The sequence below is a fragment of the Rattus norvegicus genome, chromosome 4 (genome assembly GCF_036323735.1).
Source record: "Rattus norvegicus strain BN/NHsdMcwi chromosome 4, GRCr8, whole genome shotgun sequence".
In the NCBI taxonomy this organism is placed as follows: domain Eukaryota; kingdom Metazoa; phylum Chordata; class Mammalia; order Rodentia; family Muridae; genus Rattus; species Rattus norvegicus.
The window spans coordinates 111921634-111946236 of NC_086022.1; the positions used below are offsets into that span (position 1 = coordinate 111921634).

General features: G+C 39.7%; 1 protein-coding gene across 5 annotated transcripts in view; it reads right to left on the bottom strand.

Moving 5' to 3' along the window:
- Positions 1–24603, bottom strand: part of Ctnna2 (catenin alpha 2) — a 1149087-nt gene that overhangs the window by 1069369 nt on the left and 55115 nt on the right. For 2 of the 5 annotated variants that reach the window (NM_001415842.1, NM_001415843.1), the window contains exon 2: positions 19295–19396. The exons of 2 other annotated variants lie outside the window; for them this stretch is intronic. The gene's annotated coding sequence lies outside the window, so the exon portion shown is untranslated. Of the gene's footprint in view, positions 1–16878; positions 16971–19294; positions 19397–24603 lie in introns of all 5 variants that reach the window. One more of the 5 variants, XM_017592545.3, reaches the window with a different exon arrangement.

Genomic DNA, 24603 nt, shown 5'->3' on the forward strand with positions numbered 1-24603 from the left:
GTCTTTAGGTAGTGGCTTAGTCCCTGGAAGCTATGGTTGCTTGACATTGTTGTACTTTTGGGGTCTCGAGCCCCTTCAAGCTCTTCCAGTTCTTTCTCTGATTCCTTCAACGGGGGACCTATTCTCAGTTCAGTGGTTTGCTGCTGGCATTCGCCTCTGTATTTGCTGTATTCTGGCTGTGTCTCTCAGGAGCGATCTACATCCGGCTCCTGTCGGTCTGCACTTCTTTGCTTCATCCATCTTGTCTAATTGGGTGGCTGTATATGTATGGGCCACATGTGGGGCAGGCTCTGAATGGGTGTTCCTTCAGTCTCTGTTTTAATCTTTGCCTCTCCCTTCCCTGCCAAGGGTATTCTTTTTCCTCATTTAAAGAAGGAGTGAAGCATTCTCAGTTTGGTCATCCGTCTTGAGTTTCGTTTGTTCTAGGGATCTAGGGTAATTCAAGCATTTGGGCTAATAGCCACTTATCAATGAGTGCATACCATGTATGTCTTTCTGTGATTGGGTTAGCTCACTCAGGATGATATTTTCCAGTTCCAACCATTTGCCTACGAATTTCATAAACTCGTTGTTTTTGATAGCTGAGTAATATTCCATTGTGTAGATGTACCACATTTTCTGTATCCATTCCTCTGTTGAAGGGCATCTGGGTTCTTTCCAGCTTCTGGCTATTATAAATAAGGCTGCGATGAACATAGTGGAGCACGTGTCTTTTTTATATGTTGGGGCATCTTTTGGGTATATGCCCAAGAGAGGTATAGCTGGATCCTCAAGCAGTTCAATGTCCAATTTTCTGAGGACCCGCCAGACTGATCTCCAGAATGGTTGTACCAGTCTGCAATCCCACCAACAATGGAGGAGTGTTCCTCTTTCTCCGCATCCTCGCCAGCATCTGCTGTCACCTGAGTTTTTGATCTTAGCCATTCTCACTGGTGTGAGGTGAAATCTCAGGGTTGTTTTGATTTGCATTTCCCTTATGACTAAAGATGTTGAACATTTCTTTAGGTGTTTCTCAGCCATTCGGCATTCCTCAGCTGTGAATTCTTTGTTTAGCTCTGAACCCCATTTTTTAATAGGGTCTCAGTCAACTCTTTAACATTCAGTTTCTGAAGAACAAGGCCTAGGGACGAGTAGGACCCTATGAGCAGCAAGTCAGCTGTTGTCATCAGTGTTTCCATACAAGAGCACATTTCAGAGGATTCATGTTGAGCTCGGTGCTCTTTGCATGGGAGCTTTAGAGAGAAATGGAAGCTTTGATTCATCACTATGTAGCAGGAAAGTACAAATGCCTCACAAGCAATTTCCTCTGGTATTCTTCTCACTGTTTCTTAGGGTAACTGCTGCTGCTCAGGACTTTATTGGTGTACCCCTATTATTTCTGTTGCTCCAGCATCGTATTTCAGGTGCACCAGTCAAGAAAGCTTGATGATACCCTCTTCTATCTTTTCCATAGCAACCTTCCAGTGTGCTTCTATACAAAGTATCAGCCTCCACTTTCTTTCTTCCTTTTCCACACCAACCTTGTACAGCACATCATTTGGCCAAAGTCTTTCTTCCTTTATAGCAGTATTCTTTAGCCTTTACTTTGAGCTCAATGGCAAACTCTCACCTTCAGAATCTGGAAGCACTTGGCTCTAAAATTCATACAAACTTTCACTGAATACTTACGTTTCACAGTTGACCTGTAGGTACTGGATATAGAACTATACACAGCTTCTGGATGATTCAGAGACTTACAGTTTTCTATTGTTACTCCCACCAACAACAAAAAGAAAACTGAGAATAAATGAAGAATAGTAATCACAGGTTTCCTCAAACTAAGAGCAGCCCAACTAGGTCTAGAAGGAGGAGTAAAATTTGGCATGGGATGAGGGAAGGGGGCATCAGGCATTACAGAGAAATCCATCACAGTGAATAGGGGACCTGTGGTCTTAGGCTAAGAGAGGTCTTAGTGAGAGTTGACGATGTGAAAGGAGATTGATACTGGGTGATGAGGAATAGCATATATTATAAGATCCAGGCGGAGCAGAGTGAAGACGTTCAAGCAAAGCAATTTGTAATCAAATTAATAGTCTAGTAGCATAATTTCAACGATGTAGCTACTCTTTTCCTCAGGATGAAGTTACATCTGATGTAATCCATTAATAAAACACCCCTTAACTTCCCAACACCAGAACTTAGCAACATAACACAACATAAAATACAGGCTGGTCTCAAATACCATAATTGCATGGAGACCAGAAATTGGTGCCGCAGACCAGCATTGCATGAGAAGACTGTATCACATGACAAGGCAAAAGTAGGTAAAAGTTAAAAGTGCAAAGCCAAGTTGAATCAATCTCTGACAAGAGATTGCTGAGTGGTTAAGAATATTTGATGCTCTTCCAGAGGAATAGAGATTAGTCTCCAGTAAGCACACTATACATCTTACAGATCATAACAGTCTGTTTAACTTTGGCTCTAAGCACCCTCTTCTGCCTTCTTTACAGAACTGTATGCACATAGGTACACACACACAAAGAAACACACACACACACACACACACACACAGGTTAACAAAGTTGACTTTTAAAATTCAATTTAAGGTAAGCCAAGAACTGTCTACAAGGTAGACTGAATTTAAGTAACATAAGGGAGAAAAACCAGTCAAGGAATCTTAAAAGAGTTCAGGAAGTGAAAAAAGTCTATGCTAAGACAGTAGGTGATATTTAAGACCAATAAAGAGGGGGATAGCATTAGTTAAGAGACTGTGCTGGTCCTGCGGAGGACCAGGCTCCTGATCCCCGCAACTACATGGCGGCATGCAGCTACCTGTAATTCCATTTTGAGGGAAGTCGATGTCCATTTCTGGCCTCTTTAGTTTTCTGTGCACATGTGGCACGTGCCAAGCAATTCATGCACACACACACACACATATATGTGTGTGTGTGTGTGTGTGTGTGTGTGTGTGTAGACTAAGGAGAGGTGTGAGGAACAAATTTAAATACAATGAGATCAACAACAGCTTATACAATGTAAAATAAAATAATATATAATATAACGTAAAATAATATGAAAAAAGAGCTTAGACCACCTCATTTCAGGCCCAGGCTCATAAGGCTAACAGTACAGGCATCCACTAAAATTGAAGTATAAGATGATATGACAATCAGAGACAAAATCAGTATAATTTTAGCTGAACTAAATTTGGGAAGCCCACGGGTGTTCACATCTAGGGAATAGCTGCAAAGAGGTCTGAATGCTCAAGAGAGAGCTTTGAACTCAAAATAGAGATCTATGCTTGATTACCACACCCAGTAAACACAGCAGCTAAGGAAGGAAAACAGGTTAAATTACCCAAAAAACACAAGGAGAGCAAGATTTTGGATAAAAGTAGAAACTGGGTGGAATTGTATGTTTAGAGATGGGGTAAAGTCTGTGGAGAAGGGTTACAGAGAGAGACAGGCTGGGGTAAAATGAAAAGGGGTAGGAGAGTCAGACATAGGAAGGCATATCATACACATCAGAACTCCGAATCTCTGTAGTGATGCACACGACTCCCACTTGCCAGCCTCATGCTTCAAGTAGGAAAAAATCAAATGTAAGAGCTGGGGTTATCACCTACCCTGACCTCAGACCTGGGATTTGCAACCTGTGCTTTGGACTGCAAAAGGAGTTTACCTTCTTTGTCTTTGATATTTGTTATGGAAAAGATGATAATACCTATCTGAGCCATTGTGAAGAATAAGTGAATTAGTATTGGATACAAAACTTAATTACTGATCATAGTGGGGGCTAGAAGAGTGTCACAAGAAACAACTGGAAATGCTGGTGCTTCATGCCTATAATTCTAGCACTCAGGAGGCAGAGGGATCTCTGAATTCCAGGCCAGAGTGGTCTACACAGCAAGTTCCAGGACAGAAAGATCTACACAAAAACAAAAATAAGCAGGCAAGCCCACAAAGCAAAAAAGAAAGAGAGAGAGAGAAAGAGAGAGAGAGAGAGAGAGAGAGAGAGAGAGAGAGAGAGAGAGAGAGAGAGAGAGGAAGGAAGGAAGGAAGGAAGGAAGGAAGGAAGGAAGGAAGAAAGAAAGGAAGAAAGGAAGAAGGAAGGAAGGAAGGAAGGAAGGAAGGAAGGAAGGAAGGAAGGAAGGAAGGAAGGAAGGAAGGAAGGGTGGTCCTGGGCACAAATGCAGCCGATAGTCATGACTGTGCAGTGATGTCCACTGAGTGACACCAGTAGTAGTTCTTCAGAAGGGAGAAGTGGCTACATGCACTGGTTCTGAGCTTTGATGGCACAAAGGTAGGAGGGACATGCTGCATTTTAGTCACAGTTTTGGAAAGAGAATGTCCAACAGGAACTAGGTAGGATGGGAGGGGAAGGAATTAATAGCTGAGCGGTGAGTCTTGTGGGAGAGAAGCCCAAGTAATGCACACAACCATACTCTCTTACTGACACAGACACAAAAACATGCACGTGTTTATACACATACATGTTCACACACACACACGCACACAGGAAATAAGTGGTCTTAAACATCTGTGTGTTTATCTATGTGTGTATGAGTCTGAATGTATATGTGTATGTGCACATCGATGTATGTATGTGTATGTTTCTGTGTGTTTAAGTGTGTGTATACAAGTGTGTATATGTGTGTATGTATAAATAAGTATGTATGTACATATGTATGTCAGTGTGTATGCATCTGAGTGTACATATGTATATGTGCGTATACGTATGTATGTGTGTATACATGTGTGGATATGTATGTGTATGTTAATATTATGTTAAACTTAGAAAAATCAGAACAAGTTTAAAATGATACTGCTCTAGTCCCAGAATATGCTCACTAAATGATGTAAAAAGAGAAAATTTCCCACATCATCAGCTGTTGATCTGGCAAGAGTACAGGGAATAGTTCATCTGTTTATAATTTCCAAAAAGGCAAGAAAGAACACTACTTCATGATTGTGAGCAAGTGAGATGGCTCAGAGCCTGACAACCTGAGTTCTAGCACCAGAACTCACAAAGGGAAGTTGTGTGCAAACTGTCGCTGATCTCCATGGCACACTGTGGCATGTGCATGCCTATACAGATGCACACGGTACAGACAGATAGACACACACACACACACACACACAAGCACACACACACACACACACAAGCACACACACACACACACACAAGCACACACACACTAAACAACAAAAGATTATCACCCCTATATAAATACATACAATAAGTTTATTTTACTAAAAGTAAATCTGGATCCCCTCTCTGTTTCCATCACTTGCAAGGGGAATCTTTCTTTATAAATCTATGATTCTAATGCCAGCTGTAGTGGTTTGAAAGAAAACGGTTCCCATAGGCTCACAGGGAGTGGCACTATTAGAAAGTATGGCTTTGCTGGGGTAGGTGTGATGTTTTTTGAAGGAAGTTTGTCACTGTGGGCAGATTTTGATGCTCAATCCAGGCCAGTTGCTCACGGTCTCTTTCTGGTGCCTGCACATCCAGATGCAGAACTCTCAGCTCCTTTTCCATCACCATGTCTGCCTGTGCATCACCATGCTTCCCTTCATAATGATAATGAACTGAATCTCTGAATTGTAAGTCACCGCCAATAAAATAGTTTGCTTTGTAAGAGCTGCCATTGTTATAGTCTCTTCATGGCAATGGAAACTAAGATATAAGGCATGTCCAATGGGGTGACAATCTTCCAGCAGAAGAAAGACTCCATCATTAGAGGTGTTTATGCATGTCATTTCAATGGTAGTTAAAATTGTCACAGTATTTATAAATATGTTTTCATGATCCATACTTACATATCTCTTTTTATCCAGTTTAAGTGACTGAATATGAAACAAAATTACCATTTTACAGGGCCCCTTGAAATGTTAACAATTATCAATAGTATAGTTTTATAAACCATAAACTATGCGTATTAATTTCTTATCTTACCAGTGCCCAGGTAAGTTTAAGAAGCAAAATATAACAAATGCCACAAGACAACAGTGTTGGATTCAGCTTCAGTTACATCATATAAAAACTGAACCTCACATATTTGTGGCCATAGAAAATGGCTATTGTCACAACAGCAAAGAATAGATGTTAATTACAAAAAGCATATATTTTTAATGAGACTACAATGTATCTATGTAAAATTGCAAACCAGGAAAGAAGAAAAATAGCATTTTATCATACACCCACACTGTAGGTGAGCAAAGTTTTCCACATCAATATTTGAACCTTCCCCATGGGTTAGGAAACAGCAGCTCAACCACCCACAAGCCAAACTGCCATTTGGTCTTAATCACAAAGAGAGCAGCTGAAAGATTTTAAAACAAAACAATCTTTGCATTCTGTGAAGTGTAATCAACCCTCATAGTATAAAGATTTTATTTACATATGTATTTATTTTGCTGAAACTCCCTTATAGAGAGATGTTGCAAAACATAAAACATCACAGCCTGCCTATGTGTGCCTCAGCACAGTCTGCAGGAGGAAATGTCAGCAGCACCTTCAAAAGACCAATCAGCAGGAGTGCCACATGAAGCTGTTTTCATCACAATTTAAAGAAACCCCTTGGGGTCACACTTTAAAGAAATACTCTTGTGTGTGCTCTGCTAACAACGAAATAATAACCATTTGAAAGAACACAAGGAGTCAACTTCTCGAAGCCATTTACAGCTGAATTATTTATTCTGATGGCAGATACCTAAAAGAAGTTTTATTCCTCAAAGAATGTAGGGCAAATGGGTGTGTGTGTGTGTGTGTGTGTGTGTGTGTGTGTGTGTGTGTGTGTGTGTGTGTGGTGAATGAATATACATGTATGTGCAGGTGCAGGCACACATGCATTCGCAGGTGTTATCTTAGATTTATCTCTAGATCATTCTGAGACAGTCTCTCATTGGTTGATACATACCTCATTCCTTCAGCTGGGCTGTGTAGCCAGGTAAATCCTCTCAGTGGCTCTGCTCTCACCTGGGGTTTTATATAGGAGCCAGTGACTCTAACTCAAACTCCCCTGCTTGAAGAGCAGGCACTTTACCCATTGAGTCATAGCCTCAGTTTTACAAGTTCTAAACGTTCTCTTCTTTCTAAGTTAGAAGATACTTTTGTGCTTGCCAGCTTAAGTCCTCAGATTCCTAGGGAGAAAGTAACAGACCCCTGAAGCTCAGTGACTGTGACTAATGATTGCAGTAGCCATTGACCAAGTTTTCATAATTTTCTTAACTTGCAGAGATCAACTGGTACCCCAAGAAAAGCAATCTACAAAACACTGTATGAAAACAATTCTGACTCAGACTAAACATCACTTTCATCTTAATTAGCAAAGGTGCTTTTTACTATAGAGTCTATATCTTTCTTTATGGTATTGTATTCACTTCTAATTTTTTATTAGACTAAGGAAATACTTAAAGTAACAGAGTTCTTCCCAATGATATGTTTCTCATATTCCACAAGGTGATAGGAGTTAAGAAAGTTCAGTAAGGAAATATGAAAAAAAGAACTAATATAGACTAGCCTGGTAATTTTATTAAGTATATAAAGATTAAGTTTAGGGAAAAAAGGGCCTGGAAAGTTATTTCAATTGATTAGAGCTCTGGTTACTTTTCCAGAGGAACAGGGTTCTTCAGTTTCTAGCATGCAAGTGGAGGCTTAAGTACCATAACTCCAGAACCAGAAAGCCTAACCCCCTCTTCTGGACACCTTGAGCACTATACCTAGTAGACATTGTTTTGTGTACAAACATACATACATGCAGGCAAAACATCCACACACATAAAATAAAATTAAATATATCTTTTAAAAAATAAAAAATACCCACTTTCAATTTGTAAGCCAATGGATAGTGCAATGATGAATGGATATAGGCTCTCAAAGGAAAAGCAATAGATGATTTTTCTGGGCAAAAACTCAATGTGTATACTTTGTTACAAAGAACACTGGATCTTCAGTCACCTATCCAAGCAATGGCAAAGACTCAAAACTGGCTTGCAGAGAGCTGGCTGGAGGCATAGTGTTGGCATGTTTTGGAAGAAATATGTATGGTCTCTCCTATTGAAGTATACATTGCTGTTCAGAGCCCTCAAATTTAGGAAAGGGAAGACTTTCTTTTCAGCTAACAATTCCAACTGTGCAGGTGAGAACATAGAACTACAATAATTTTTAAGCCATCATTCCTAGTAATGCTAATCACTAACACCAACTGAGCACCTACTATGGGGTAAGCAGCACACTGAGTCATTTACCTACTGTCTATCTATCTCCCAAATGTCTCATGATATGACTGTTTTGCTTCTCATTCCTTCATTAATTTACAGAAATAATCAGGAGTTAAACAGTATCATCTTCTTCTCTTGGTTGCTATGCTCTGTGACTTCGACATAGTTTTCATCTTAGACCATTTCTTTTCCAATATTTTGAGTGCCAGTCAATTATTATTCTTTAATTTTTTATTCATATATATGTCTCTGTGAGTGATATCCCACATGTGATGGTATTGACAAAAGGCAAAAGAATCACATACTCTCAAGTTGGAGTTGTAGGAGACTGCCAGCCATGCGATGTTGGCTCTGGAAACCAAACTCAAGTGCTCTAGAACAGTGAGCTGTTAGCCACTGAGCCATCTTTCTCCAGCCTGTTGAATGGTAATCGTAACTCCATTGCTATCCCAAGGACCCTTAAGTCAAGTCTTTGACTTTCAAAGTTTCTCATTAAACAATAGACTCTAATATTTACTGGATTGATGGTTCTCATGCTTGTTCCTCCTAGGGTATTCCATTGTTTTCCATAACTATATGTTCTGTAAAGTTGATTATATCATAAAGTTCACATTTTTGAAAAACAGCTTTCATTCTTTAAAAAGACCAATGTAATTTCTATAATGAGTTATTAACTCCATATATACATACACACACAGACACAGACACATACACACACACACACACACACACACACACACATATATATATATATGTACTGAAGCTGAAGTAAAATTATAAATGATGACAGGCAAAACAATGCAACCTTGTCCTAATGAAACACGTCCATTTCAGTATGCAATTGGCCCTCACTGAGAGATACTGAAGCCAGAAAAGCTTAAAACAGGGGTACAGAGAAGACTCCACTGTTAAGAACATGGGCCAATCTAGCACAGAATCTAAGGGTTTAGTTCCTAGCAGCTATATCCAATGGCTCACTTCTATGAAGTCTACAGGATCTAATGCCTTCTTCTGCACAACATGCAATCATACACACACACACACACACACACACACACACACACACACACGAGCATACTTAAAACGAATAAATCTTTGATTTAAAGCCTTTACAACAATAAGATAACTTCCAATTCCTCACACAACAATTCTAGAAACAATTCTACAGGATAATCACTCCGGCATATTAACACTATACATTTTTAGCCATCCCAATATCCAGGACTCTGACTACTTCATGTGTATTTCTGTTACAGAAAGACATAGGACATGTTGCCATCATTGCTTCTGGGAGAAGGCCTCTGGGGAAACTTGAAGCTTTTTTAGAGACTCTGTCTCTTTTTTTCCTTTGAAAGGTACATGTCAGTCATGACTTTCAGAAGCAAGGTCACAACAATTTCAAATCAAGATAAAGAAATGAGGCCTTAGGTGCAAGTAGGCTGAACACTGGACCTATCATTTCCTACTTGCTGAATTTATTCCCTGAGTAAAGGGCCTGCCAACAGCACTACCGAAGCACCTACGGGAGAAAAATAGTAGTGGACACTGGGGTGACAAGGGAAAGCCAGGCTGAGCTAATATGCTATCCTTGGGAAATCAATGACAGGGACCAAACTTGGAATCAATTGTTGGGACTTTCCAGCAGACCAGCCTTAGGGACCCAGGCTTGTTGTTGTTTCTTAGTAATAAATTTTAAATTACTCATTGAAATTTCTATGCATTCCTTTAAGCATTGTAGTTTGATGGTAGCTATCAAGCAGGGACCTCTTTGCAAGTTCCCCTCACAGTCTCAAGGCTAACTCCATGCCCACTGCATGTTCTCCTCTGTGTTATTAAGATTCCTGAGTCTAACTCCTGTTGTCCATATGTGCATGGGTGTGTGCATGCAACCTACCACAGTGCACGAAACCTACCCCAGCTATGTTCCCAGAGGGGAGTGACTTTCTCTCACTGAAGGGCTTCTGAGCTTTGTATACTACCACAGGAACAAGTAGCAGGTGGGAATGAGGTGTAGCCGAGAGTTGCTTTGCTTTATGTGTGCCTGTGACCCAGTGGGTAGTAGACAGTGGAAATCAGAAACAAAGCAGGAAAGTGGAAGAAAGGGAGAGGGGAGTACAAGGACATTGGAAAAGAGAACCCTTACAAAGATAAAAAGTTAGACAGAGTGTGGTTTGTATGGGCAGAGCATGGGTAGATACAATCCGGTCAGGAACTAGGTGGTTTTACAAGAGTTTGCCTTTGCCTAGTGAAGGATCCTTAGCTCCTGGAACCCTCTCTTACTTATCTGCAAAATGGAATTTAATGGCTGCACTTTGCATCTGTTTCATGTTTCAAAGTTTTCCTTTTCAATGAACTTAACTGAGAGAACATGCAAAAAGAAAGGAATAATCTATAAATAAATTTTAAACTTAAATTATATGCATACATTGTATCCAACTAGCTGAAAAGTCCTCACAGAAAAGAAAATTGAAGCCCTTGAACAATGGAAACAGGACAGAAGAGTTAAGCAGTTGCAGAGTGGGGGATTTGTCAGAAGATACATAAAGAAATAGGTATCAGCAAGCCAGAGTGTGTATTTCACACCTACCATGAAGCTGATGAGAAGGGAAGTCAGGCTTCTGGAGATGGTATTTGTGAAAGGCTGTAATCAAATGATTATGACATGGGTGCCCACTTATTAATGTTAATATAACACCTCTGAGATGCCAAGGAGACGACAGTGTGTGTAGTTCTCAGTGTCAACTGCACCCGGTGCTGATGGAAAGTGAGAAAGTTGGTGTGTCAGTGCCCCAGGCTGGACAGACAACCACTTGAGAAGCCTATGGGGTCTCCTATGGGGTCATTTCATACTAAAACCAGCAGTTTCATTCTTCATTGACTTTGTGCCACAGATGAACTGAAAATCTTCCTCTTTGTTTTTTTCTGAGCCTTTTTCAGGCTCATCCAACTGGAATGTTTGCCTTTCCCACTCTCACCCAAGGGTGGTCTTGACCTCAACGGACTATCTCAGCAAAACCCAAACACGTAGAGATGGGAGCTCATGCTCCACACGATCATCCAGGGAAGAAAGCCAGAACCATGGCAAATGGATAAGGAGACAAAGATCCAGGGGAAAAGTTACAACCATGAGGGAAGGTCATAAAGGGTTCTGGCCATATTGCCAGGAGGGTTACAGGGCTGGAGCAGACATAGTCAATCTGGAGCAGACATAGTCAATAAGAGCACAGGCCACATTTGACAAGGATATACAAGAATGTGACTACACTCAGCATCGGAAATGAAAGAATTAAAAATAGCATCGTGATGTTTCCTTTTTGTGCATGCATGCATGTGCACATTCATGTATCCATATGCATGAGGAGGATACAGGTTGAGGTTTGGTGGCTTCTCAATTCCTCTCCATTTTTTTTTTTGTTGTTGTTGAATCAAGGTTTCACACTGAACCCACAGATTCCTTATTCAGCTACACTGACTGGCCTGGGAGATTCTCCTGTGTTATACATATCATCATTGCAATTCCATGTGCAACTGACAGAAACAGAACTGGAAATCTAGACTCAGAACATCATGCTTGCACAGTCACCACTTGACCCACCAAGCCACCTCCCCAGCTCCCACTGATAAAGGTACTAAATTACAAAGGAGCTTTCCTTTTGTCCGCTGCCATGAGATTAAACCCGTCTTGGTTTCTATACTTACACATTGCAATAGCAAAGTAACAAAGAACCAGTCCTGCTTATTTATCTAGGAAACTCAGAAAGCAAGGATGAATGAATTCAGGGGCAGACAAAATATGTCTTCCCTCGCTACCCCATTTATTTGACATAGTCTCTGGGGAATTCTCCCACACAGACAAGAGAAGCTGCTAGAGCTGGGTTGGGAGCAGTCAGCCAGCACAAATTGGACTCCATGTTTTCTTATTTTGTTTATAAGAAAGAGAGTGCACATGCATTTGGTTAGAGATGTAGTTAAGGGGGAAGCTCGGAATACATGAGGAGAGGAAGGGGAATACGATGTAAATATATTGCACAAAATTTTCAAAAAGTAATCAACAACATTGTTTTTTTATTTAAAAAGGGAAAATACACACTACTAAACAAAAGAAAATTGTGAGAGAATTATCTTTAGTTTTAAATAAATGTTCAGAAAGCTTAGTAAATTTTAGTAAATACAAATTCTATATCTATAAAACTTAAGGTAAAATGAGGCGAAAGAGCCTGTGAAGGGGCAGGTGGATTATGCGTGAGTATTAATTCTGACTCAACTACAAAAATCCACTTTTAAGATGAAACAGAAAATTATATTTGGATGGAGTGTTAAATGCAGGCTGTTTTTAACTTAGGATGGTAACAATATGCTTAAATTTTTAATCAAGTCCATATCCCCATCAAATATATTTAGGTTATTTTATCTTATGTATATAAATGTGTTTGTACGCATTTGTCATGTGTATGACAGGTGACCACCGGCATCAGCAGATTGATCCCCTGGAACTGGACTTATAGAGGCTTCTTAGTGTACCATTGGGCACTGGGAAAAGAACCCGAGTTTCCTAGAAAAACAGCAAGTGCTCTTAACTATTGAACCATCTAGTCCCTATATTCCACATTTTAGATACCTTTTATAGCATATAAAAGTAAGTTCGGTTGCTTCCCTATATGCAGAACAATAAATGGATATTTTACATGTTGTAGTGTTTGGGTAACTCTAGCATGGGTGTAATGGACATTTGGCAATTAAATAAAAATTAAAATACGTGATATAAGACTCTCTACTTCTTAGCTTGTTTGATAATATGAAATGATAGCCAGTGTTTACTAAGCCCTTGGTTGAGTTAAGGCTTTAAACACTCACCCATCACATTCTATTGATGAAGATATGATCAACTGTAGCTCCCATTACACATTAAAAAATCTGAGGGACTCTCAGCTTTAAAAATATATCCTTAGTCAAGCATCTAGAGACAGCACAGCTATTTAACCACTCAGAAACCCGCTGTAGTTACTATCTGGGTTGGTTGCTTTGTTTATCATCTGCCTGCATATCTATCTTCTCTTGGTTAAATATTTACACACCAAGGAAAGAAACCACACTATCCACCCCTCTACAACCCAGCTGCAGAGGTCAGCTTTTAAGATACAAATGGTGTAAGCTAATGTAATATGATATAGAAAATAATAAAATGAATCTACTTAGAGGGCAATACTGCATGACACTTTTGCTTGGAAAGGAAATCAGATCACCATGATAAACACGTAGGGCACGACTGTTTCCTTGTGCTTTGATGTGCACACCCAGCACTCTGCCCTGCCTCAGCCTTCTCTTTATATTACTGATAACACAGAGCTCTGCTACTTCCCTGACCAGTGCAGGCACATTAAGCCTGATGTGCCTTCTCTTCTTTTTCTGTATTTTTACTTAATTTTTTGGTAGGTGGGGAGACAAGCCCCGGAGATATGGCTCAGAAGTTAAGAGACCTAACTCTTCTTTCAGAAGACAGAAGTTCTGTTCCCCAAATCCATGTCTTGCAGCTCACAATGTCTAGTTCCATAGCCTTCAAGGTCACATGAACCTCAAGTGTACACATGCGTGTATACATGCACAAATGAAAATAAAATACATTTTTCTGTTTAAAGATGTTGTGTATAGAAATGATTAGCTGATTTTAGGTGAAGAAGAAGGAAAAAACGTGAACTTTAAAATTTTTATATTTGTGGAAAAAAAACAGATAAATTCCTAGATGTCGCAAGATATGATTTCCATGACCATTGAGTTGGAATATATTCATCTTGGCAAATGTGAGGGGTTCTAACAGGTAATTGCTTTTACAGGGACTATCAAGACACTGATCAAATGTGCCTGTGGTAGAACTACACTGTTGGGGAGCGTGACACAGAAAGACCAAAGACTGCTAAATGCAAGGACCTGGCTCAATACACAAAACGAACAACAAACAGGAACCAAGAAAGACTCCAACAATACGTTAAATGTCATTCCTTCTTTAAGGACAAGTAAACATGAAAGCATAATCAAAGCCACTTCCCATTGGACTCAAAGCTCTAAGTGAATTTTAATTCAGTGTTCTATTTGTCATCGTCACATGGAGACCCACAGCAATTTGTCCATTCACCAGGAAACAGCATTAGAGAAAATAAAATCACTGAGTTCAAATTACAGAGGTTAGGTAAGTCTTTGTTCTTTTTCATGTTAAAAATGGTTCAATTAGACTCTCATAATTATATTTCTCTTCTGTTATCCTTGACAATTTAAAAGTAGAAATAATTATACAGGTATTTGTTTTCTATCACAGCTGTAACAATCACTATGAACTTTCTGAACTGACCCACAAACACCTACTCTCTCACAGTTTGGGGATCTGACATGAATCTAGTGTCCAAGCCCAAATCAAAGAACCCTTGGACTTGTCTTTCCTTTTGGACACAACAATGGAAAGGCCTAATCCTTTCTTTCTGGGTTTGCTGGCTGAATTCAGATCGGGTCATAGGACTATCTGCACACCTTGATTGGCTGAGGACCACCCCAGACTGTTAGGAACCTGCATGCCCTGCCTCACAGTTTCTTCACCACTCAACAAGGCAGGTGCTGCAGGTACAGCACTTTTCCCATCACGTCTTGCTAGTCACTCTTGTGCCCTACTGTCTCCTTCAGACAGTGACTAGAAAACACCTGTGCTTAGAAGGATTGCTGAAAATAGGCTTGGGAATTCAGAAGAGTCTCCCTGCCCACAGGATTTACTTTTGCTATAGGAATTAAAATATCCATGGGTTCTGAGGAAAAGACTGCATGCATCTTTGAAGACCATATTGTTCGTGACATGATATATCATTTAACAGAACAACAAACCAAGATCTAAACTAAAAAATGAGAAATATATACGTTATAGTCACTGTTCTTTTGATGATACTGATTTAAGAAGAAATACAGTTTGATTGTTGGCAGAAATACTAGACCCTGCTTTCCCCTGCCTTCTACTTTTGAGTTTTCTGACATTCTTGACTCAGGTTCATTCACTGAGAATTTCGGGAACTGGTGTGATGGTTCAGTGCTTAAGAGCATTTGCTGGTATTGAAGATGACAGGAGTTCAATTTTCAAAACTCACAGCTCACCTGTTCCAGGTCCAATAAATCAGATCTGATTCCCCTTCTGGCTTCTACAGATACCTACAGTAACCACATGTGTAAGCACGTGCAAGGGCACATGTGTGCACACACACAAATAAAAATAAATATTTTAAGAAGAATTTCAAAATAAACACACATACATTCACATACCCATACATAGAAAATAGTGATATAAACCAATGAAATTTATCTAAAATCAATAGCCTTCTAAAATTTTTCTTGAAGTCTGTTTTGAAGATATTTTACTGTTGCCAATGTCCAAATCTCCCTAGCATATTTCCCCCCCAAAAATAGGTTTTAAAATGTATTCTTCTAAGAAAAGAAGAATATCTAACAATTAAACAAGGTGTTTGGTCCTATATTGTCCTCTCTGGGTGAGCAGTAACCTAAAATTTCACTTTTTTTCCTATTTTATTAACTGAAGCCACTTTCAGGTAGACAGGGAGCCAGGCCAAACTATGTTCAATGCAGTGCTGTGTGTTTATTTCTTTACTTTCTTAATTTTTTTAAAATGTATTTTTTTAACAATTATTGGGATTCATGCTGCAGTTACTGAAATTGGAACTTGACAAACTCACAGGTAAAAGAAAGATACTTCATGAGAAATTAGAAGGTGACAAGACCCTGGGGCTCTTTCTCAAAGTCTCCCACCTTTGGTGTCAAGATGGAGGTAGTCATGATGGGTACCTCTTGACTACCTGGCCAGCTGAGACTCCTCTCACCTTTCCTGAGGCACTGATAAAGTCCGGGACCATCACACCAGCAGCTTCTGTACTTGAGTTTCTACTATCAGTGGCCTTTCTTAGCTCTGAAGAGCCAACCACTCAGCCTAAGTGTTCTTGCCACAGATGGACTTCTGTTACAGAAGCACTACCGATACTTAATCCAAATGGCAAAGGGACAGAAGGAGGAATAATTAATCTATCCCATTGATGGATGTCAGTTATTCAATGCACCTTACAAGCTCTTTTAAAGGAAGCATTCAATTTTTGATGCGATGTTAGAAAACAATGAGGAATCTGGTAGCCAAGACAATGATCCAGGAAAGTAAATGGCAACTGACAAGAATTGAACCAAGATCTGTTCACCTTAAGCATGCATTCTGATAGTGAGCTGCACTCCCAGTTCCAAGGTCTCAAGACACACCAGTGTTACTGCATATGAAATGGAACCTGGTTTATTGCCAGATTGTGACATAAAATCCAGAGGAAACAAAAAAAAAAATTCAAAAGCAGAGGAGGGGGGCAAAAATACAGTGTGTAGTATGCGCAGTAATGTCAACTCTGATAGGATTTCCACATACACTGCCAGTGGCAGCAGCAATAGTTAAGAGGCAGAGCCTGACAGAATGCTTCTGGAGATGTTGAGATTCACCTTTTTTACATGACAAACACTTAGATACAAAGTGAACGAACAGAAGGAAACAGACAGCTAGTTAGGATAAGGCAGAATAGATACTGAAGAAGAAAAATGTGGACAGGAAATGTAAAACTATAGCAATCAAGACACAATGTGCAGACTCAACAGTCACCTGCCAGACCATAGCAATCCAGCCCAGAGACCAGGATCAAGATTGTACTCCATGTACAGCCTGTGGGAGCCAAAAGAGAGAGGGCACATGGCCTGGGAGAAAAAGAGAGAATATAAGAGAATATAAGTGCTATTCGCAAATTTGTTATATTTAAAATAATTATGTTTCTACTTCATCTAAATAAGAAATTGAGACAAATCATAAACTTAAATGTAAAACACATGAAAACTTCAGAGTAATTAATATTCCTATACCAGAATACAAATAAATAAAGAAAAAATAGTGAAATATCTTGTAAATAGGAATGTCAAAATAATTTAAAGTATACAATGGCAGGCTATCCACTGGAAAAGATATTGTTGAATCTTACAAAACTAGCAATGATGTTTTGAAATAAGATACTGAAATTATGCATGTTAATGAGAAAAGAGAAAAAAGGAAATCTAAACAGGAGACAGAAGCACAAAATAATTAATCAGTTATTCACTTCCATCCTGGAGCTAGTAAAAAGTTACTGCACAACTCTGGAACAGCCTATGGTTAGCAGTTATTAGCTGTTATTCAAAGGCTGGACACAGTGCTCACTGTTCCACACAAGACATTCCACATGGCACACCAGGAAGGGAAGGTGACCCGTCACTGAAGGCGGTGACACGGATGTACTGTGTAGTCTTTCAAATATTCTTCATTTAACATTTATTCCACTAGTTAACTTTCCTCGTTGCTGTCACAAAACACCTGAACTTAAGGAAAGTTTAATCTGGACTCCTGGGGCACAGCCAGGAACTTGAGTTTGCTGTCTTAGTTCTGGTTTTATTGCTGTGAAGACCTCAGCAACTTTCCTACAGGAAAACACTTAACTGAGGCTGGCTTACAGTTTCAGAGGTTTAGTCCATTGTCCTCCTGGTGGGAGCAGCACAGCATGCAGGCAGACAAGGCGCTGGAAAAGGAGCTGGAGGCTTTACATCTTGAATTGTAGGCTGCCAAAGGAGACTGGAAGCCAAGTGGGAGGAGCTTGAAGATGTGAGAAGTCAAAGCCTGCTCTCACAGTGGCACACTTCCTCCAACAATGCCACACCTATTCCAACAAGGTTGTACCTCCTAATAGCATCAATTCCCTATTGGCCTAACATTCGAACACCTGAGTCCGTGGGGACCATTTCTAGTCAAACCACCAAGATAATCACTTGCATCTGTGGTCTGGAAGCAGAAAAAGGATGCTGGACTCTGCTCCCTTCCTCCTTTTTCTCTTCTTACTCAATTTGAGACTCTAAGTGCTACCCACATTTAGGCTTGGTCTTTCTTCCTCAGTTAAAACTCTTTGGAAAAAAAACCCTAACTGAAATGTCCAGAGGTGTATTTTCTAAGTGATTCCAAATGCAGTTAAGTCGACAGTTGAGTTGAACCATCCAAACAACTGAATATGTGGAAATTTATCACGTAAACATATTAGGAGTCTGGAGATAGCTCGTGTGCATATAGACACACGTGTTTACATTTAACTAAATGGAAAAACAAATATCTAAAAGAAAATATTATTAGTAGAAAAGGACATAATCACCGTCTGAAACATAGAAACCGTCCTTTAAAACAGCAAACGTATCCAGCTTTGAGTGATGGCATGAAGCAAAATTGCCATAAACACATAAAAAGCCCTCCTGAGCAGGCGACACCTTTAAATGCCACTTCCTGCTGCACATGTGACCTAAGTGAATTGGGTCATTACATGGGGAGGAAAACACTTTACTTTAAACCTCCAAAGTAATCAGTATTTTAAAATAAAACATACATTGTCTATAACAATTTAGAATTAATAAAGATTAATTTTCTGCAAATAACATTGTTATCTTCCTTAATTGTTAATTACTTGTTATTTATACCACATATTAATAGCATACATTAATGAGGTTTTCCATGATCTTCTTTGTCATTTGTCTTAGTTAGGGCTTCTATTGCTATGCTAAACAGCATGATTAAAAGCAACTTGGGAAGAAGAGAGTTTATTTTCGATTACAGTTCCTCATCAAAATCCATCACTGAAGGGAGTCAGGGCAGGAACTCATTCAAACAGAGCAGGAAACTAGGGGCAGGAGATGATGCAGATACGGAAGCCAAGAAGCAGTGCTGCTTACCGGCTTGCTTTCCAGAATTGTTGAGCTTGCTTTCTTACAGCAAGGACCCCTTGCCCAGGGGTGGCAATGGTCCACTTTGGGATGAGTCCATGCCTATCCACGTCAATCACTAATCAAGAAAGTGCAAGACAGGCTTGCCCATAGGACAATCTGATGGGAGTATTTACTCAATGAAGGGTACTTCTTCCCAAATGCTTAATCAAGTTGGCATACAATTAGCTAGCACACCACTTTTTCTAGCCAGATCATTTTTATTATTTTATTTAGATTTTATTTTTATTTACCTGTATATATGTAGCTTGAGTGAATATCTGTCATAATAAAATCTCCTGGCACTGGAGCTATGAGCTTCCTGACTTGAATGCTAACAATTGTTCTCACAGCCTCTGCAAAAACAAATATGCTTAACTAGTACATCATCCTAAGTCCCAAGCCTGACACAAACTGTACTATTCTCTCTCAATAGTCACACGTTTCCAAATTACTACTAGCATTGTAAAATTTCACCAAATTCCATGTATACATGAGAATCATATCTGAATCTTAGGTGATAAAAATATGAATTTTAAGCATATGTGTGTTCATAAATCATAAGTATATTTTATATAGCTAATACATTGAAATTTTAAAATACTGTCATTCTTTCAATAAAGGAAGGAGGCATGAAAAACTCTGAAGCCTGTCATAGGTGATAGGTAATGATAAAAACATGAATATATAATTTTCCAAGTCCAATTATAAGATCTTTTAGATTGGCATGAAAATTTTATACTATCTAACACACATAAATCAAGTGAACTATGGTTCTCCCCTAAAAATTGCAAATTGAACTTCACAGAGAAGAAAGAATAATATAACACACTGGTACAAGCTTAAAGAGAGAACCCACATGAGGCTGTGGTAGCTGACTTCCATACTCTCATTCTCAGGGGCAAAGGTACGGTGTTCATGCTAAACTGAAAATTGCATTACCAACACTCAATGGGTGTTTATTTTTATAAATGCCAGATAACAAAGTAATCGACTTTGGAAAACAATCTCTGGACTTCTTCATTTATGTCTCAAATAATGCAATTTATACTTAAAATCTGAATAAACAGAAAGTGTGTGTGTGTGTGTGTGTGTGTGTGTGTGTGTGTGTGTGTGTTTGTATGGTACATGCATGCATGCACTGCCTGCAGAGGGCATACAGGACATCAGATGCCCTGGAGCTGAAGTTACTAGCTATTATGTGTGGGGGCTGGGAACAAAACTCAGGCAATCTTCACATATGATACATGCTCTTAATTGCTGAGTAAACTCTCAGACCTCTACATTTTATTTAAAGCAGTGTTAGACGGACAGGGTCTTTACATGAACTGCATAAATAACTAGGAGTTTTACAATATAAACTCATTGCTCAGTGGAGAAATGGATTTAAGGTTCAGGAGAACACTACCCTAAAATTTCATGATACCATCTATCGATAAACTTACATAGTTGCTAAACTTAATTTTAAATGCACTAATACTTAATCTTCTGAACAATGTGAGACCCAACGAAAGTAAAACTAAAGAAGGCATTTTACTCGCTTTTGTAATTTGTAAATGAATAATGCAAAATGCATTCTCTAATAAGAGGTATGTAAGCTGGAAAGAATCCAGATGCCCTTCAACAGAGGAATGGATACAGAAAATGTGGTACATCTACACAATGGAATATTACTCAGCTATCAAAAACAATGACTTTATGAAATTCATAGGCAAATGGAGGGAACTGGAAAATATCATGCTGAGTGAGGTAACCCAATCACAGAAAAACACACACATGGTATGCACTCATTGATAAGTGGCTATTAGCCCAAATGCTCAAATTACCCTAGATGCACAGAACACATGAAACTCAAGAAGGATGACCAAAATGCGAATGCTTCACTCCTTCTTTAAAAGGGGGACAAGAATACCCTTGGCAGGGAATAAGGAGGCAAAGTTTAGAACAGAGGCAGAAGGAACACCCATTCAGAGCCTGCCCCACATGTGGCCCACACATATACAGCCACCAAACTAGATAAGATGGATGAAGGAAAGAAGTGCAGGCCGACAGGAACCGGATGTAGATCTCTCCTGAAAGACACAGCCAGAATACAGCAAATACATAGGCGAATGCCAGCAGCAAACCACTGAACTGAGAACAGGACTCACGTTGAAGGAATCATAGAAAGGACTGAAAGAGCTTGAAGGGGCTTGAGACCCCATATGAATAACAATGCCAAGCAACCAGAGCTTCCAGGGACTAAGCCACTACCCAAAGACTATACATGGACTGACCCTGGACTCTGACCTCATAGATAGCAATGAATATCCTAGTAAGAGCACCAGTGCAAGGGGAAGCCCTTGGTCCTGCCAAGACTGAACCCCAAGTGAACCTGATTGTTGGGGGAGGGCGGTAATGGGGGGAGGATGGGGAGGGGAACACCCGTAGAGAAGGGGAGGGGGAGGGTTAGGAGGATGTTGGCCTGGAAACCGGGAAAAGGAATAACAATTGAAATGTAAATAAGAAATACCCAAGTTAATAAAAAAGAAAAAAAAATAAGAGGTATATAAGTAAAACTGGGAGGACATACAAAGATTACTTACTCTTCACCCTGATCTCCACTGAAATAATAGTGACACGAAATGACCTGAGAAAACTATTTCCCAGAGAAACAGTTACTCCTTTTTGTGAAGGTCTCTGTTCACTTCAGATACTTAGCTGGCTATTAGCAAAGCAAGAGAGCTGGTGGCTTCAAAATACCTTCATTGGTGACTTACTGCACTGAGATGGCCACTGCTGATAAACAATGTTCATCACTTGAAAGTGCGGTCAGAGACTAATGGTGACAAACTTCTGTCCTGTGTGGGCTTGATTTTTTTTTTTTTGGAAAAAAAAATAAGAAAAAAAGAAAAGTCCAGCCAGTCTCTCCTAAATAAACCCAATATAGAAACCATGTAGTTACACAAAAGAAAGGCTGATGGGATAGTGCAGAACTTACATGTCAAGCCCCTCACTAGCCTCTTTGTGTTGTCCTCCCTTGGTGCTCACAGCTGTTGGAAATCAGTTAATGGAGGTTCACCAATAGTCAGCTGCCTGGCTAGGTCTTATTTCTACTGCCAGGGTCCAAGCACAGATCTTTTCGTCAACACTGAGGCTTTATCGCTACAGTTCCTATAGACTTTATAGGTTTTTTGTACAAAGACTTTCTGCTATCCTTGTCCATGTCCCTCATGCATATAACTTTCTGGTAACAAGTGTTGATAGCCTAGAGCTGGATAAAGATCACAGCAGTGGACACTTGTCACCTCTGAAGATGCAGGGCCCCTGAGAATTATGGAAGCTCCTGTCCCTTCATAGTATGGTTTGATTGGAAAGCAGTCTCTCATACAGAGAGCTGTACATCATCCCTCAAACATCATCATTCCAATTAGCTGTACCTGCAAAATATATTCTTTCTATTTTGTTAAACTAGAGCAGCCAGTTATATTCCATCACAAGATTATCTCTGCCAGAAAACATCTAGAAATACCACCATGTATATAGGTTTGAAACTGAAAATCCTTCTTCCAAAGTGTTTATATGGAACTAGACACAATTTAAGAGGGAAACACTAAATTGAAAAATTCTCTTCCAGGGTGTGGCATCAGTACTCCCTCTGTTTCTTGATGAAGTAATGTGGTAGATCAATGGCTGAATTGCCTCATAGAAACTGATTTTTTTTTTTTTGAGAAACAACAGACAGGATTTGGACCTTGCATCCATACTTCTCAGATACTAGTCTCAGGAGAAAGTGCTAAGAGTACCCACTGCTTAAGGTTTTCTAAATATTCCTGGTAGGCAATTCAACAATTTTCAGATCATGGAGCAGAAGCCATTCTCCATATCAAGTCCTGTCATCATGGAAACCTCCTACTTTGGAGCTTGGGAGATGGCTCAGTGGGTGAGGTGCTTTCTGCACGAGTATAAGGACCTCAATCCCAGCGCCCCTGTAAGTGCCAGGTACTGTGGCACAGTGCTGCATCCTCACTGCTAAGTAATGGAAACAATAGGACCTCTCCCTAGAGCTTACTATCCAGTCAGTCTAGTAAGTCCTGCTCCATGTTCAGTGAAAGACTTTGCCTCAGCAACACACACACACACACACACACACACACACACACACGCGCGCGCGCACACACACACACACGCACGCACACACACATACACACACACACACACACACACACACGCACGCACACGCACACCAGTAAGAGCATTAGCACATATAACCTCTCATCCTTGCTATGACACAGAAGGATCACATTTGCTGTAGCAAGCACGTATAACAGCTGGTAGCCATCCTACCCGACTGGGGATTTTACTATCCCTTTGTATTTGTAAGGCTTCCTGCCCTGTCTGCTTTCTTTTTTAACCATAGTATTTCTTTTGGTTTTCTACTTTTCTTTTATTAAAAATATTTTTATACAATATACTCTGCCTATTTGTTTTCTAAAATATGAAGGTAAAGAGGAATAGAAGAGTTCTGAGTCCACGTTTGAGTTATCAGAAGTCTGAGCTGCTCCTCTGTGAACTTCAGTCTGTGGTTGAACCTGCGTCACTGAAATAAGTTCAAGCCCACACACTAACCCATTTCACTCTGGCTTCTGTTTAAAGAGAGCTAGCCGGATTTGGACTGGCTTTAAGTTCTTCCACTTTTCAGGTTGAATTCTTCTGTAGACAGTGTCCTTAAATAAGTGGAATCTTGAGAACAAACACTGACACTTGTTAGCCATTTTTACGGAGGCTCGCAGCTTAGCAAAGAGTACTTGGTAAATAGGACTACGTGAAACAGTATGTTCTTACGAACACCGAGCTAATGTCACACTGTGCTTCACGGTGTGTGCACATTCATGCATGTGAATGTGTGTGCACGTACATGTGAACACAGGTGTGTGTGTGTGTGTGTGTGTGTGTGTGTGTGTGTAGTGTGTGTACAGATGTGGAGTTCAGAAGACTACTTATGGTGGATGACTTTACTTCCATCCGGTGGGTCCCAAGACTGAACTGACACTGTCAGTCTTGGCAGCAAACCTTTCCAATCTCAGCCATCCCGCCATCTGGCCATCATGCATCTTACTCTTGTACATCTGACACTTTTTCTAAAAATCAAATCTGTAGTTTCTGGAGCTAGTATTGTTAAATGTTTTAAGGAATGCAAAAAACAAAAACAAAAACCCACTAGTCCAATGATTTCTTAAGAGGTAGAAAACAGAAATAAAAGGCAAATGAATGTGTTCTGTGGCATGTAGATCAAGAGAAAAATTGCAATAAAATTTCCTTGCTTCATATTTAATTATCATAGAAATAATGAGCCATATGTGAAACATTCCACCATGGAAGCCAGCAAGCTACTTGGCCACAGAATTTGGAACATACTTTTAGTGGACACTTTTATACTTATAAAGTGTCTCTATTATAAAGATGGTGATGCAAATCAGAGGCTTTTACAGAAGATGTAAGCCCAGATTCTACCTTGTATCTTTAAAAGTTTAATTAAACTTTTAATTTGCGTGTGCTTGTTTGTGTGTGTGTTTGTGTGTGT